The following is a 990-nucleotide window of genomic DNA, read 5'->3' on the forward strand; positions in this document are numbered from 1 at the left end:
CTGAGGCGCTGGGGTGGACCGCGCAGGTGGCTCGCGGTGGGTTTGGGCCCTGGGCAGGTGCCGGGCAGGATGGGCACTCAGGGCCCCGGCTGCGCTACGCCTACGCCCGCGGGAGGCTCAGAGGACCGAGGGCCGCGGTCCGCGGCGGGCCCGAATCAGACACCTCCGGGGCCACGTGGCCCTGAGCCTGGAAGGCGAGTGGGGCGGGGGGTGGGGGTGGGCCCGGGCGCCGACAGGGGGCGGGCCTGGAGAGGCCCAGGGCGGGAGGGCGCCGAGACCTCCGCGCCCCTCACCCCAACCCCAGGCCCAGGCATGCACGGCCAGCCGGCCACTCGGGGTCCAGGAAGCCCTCCGGGGCCCCGGGCCGGGCCAGGCGGGTTCTGGCCGGGCTTGGCGGTGTGCGGAGGCCGGGCGGCGTCGGGCGGCCGCCGGGCTGCCGGCCCTGGCCGACCGGAGTCCGGTCGCAGGTCGTGCGGCTCAAGTGCAGCCCGCGGCCCTTGGAGAGGTGTGGCCGGCTGGCCTGACCGGCAGGCAAGTCAGACCGAAAGGGAGGCGCAACGCAGGGTTCTTAAGGTTCTTAAGGCGCCTGGCTGCAGCCACCTCCGTCTAGGGCCATACCACCCTGAACGCGCCAGATCTTGTCTGATCTGGGAAGCGAAGCAGGGTCTGGCCTGGTTAGTACTTGGGTGGGAGACCGCCTGGGAATACCGGGTGCTGTAGGCTTCCTGCCTCCCCTGTCCTTTAGCCCTGGCTCCCCCGGCGCGGTTGGCCGCCCCGAGCCCCACCTGCCCCTGGCCCCTCGCACCCGGCGCGCTCAGAGCCGTCGCCTGCCTTCCAGCCGGCCTGCCGGCGGCCCTCGAAGACAGCAGCAGCCCAACTCTTGGGTCCCCGCAGCCCCAGCCCCTCCCCCGGTGGGTGGCCGGGGCCCCGACTCCCGCCGCAGGCCTGGCTTGCCTCCGGATTTGGCTTCCAGGAAACCAGATGACAGTC

At 73.9% G+C, this 990-nt stretch overlaps 1 pseudogene; it reads left to right on the forward strand.

The window, feature by feature from the left end:
- Window positions 1-604: 604 nt before the first annotated feature.
- LOC122688742 lies at window positions 605-723 on the forward strand (annotated as a pseudogene).
- Window positions 724-990: the final 267 nt, after the last annotated feature.

Source organism: Cervus elaphus, chromosome 33 (assembly GCF_910594005.1).
Source record: "Cervus elaphus chromosome 33, mCerEla1.1, whole genome shotgun sequence".
Classification (NCBI taxonomy): Eukaryota; Metazoa; Chordata; class Mammalia; order Artiodactyla; family Cervidae; genus Cervus; species Cervus elaphus.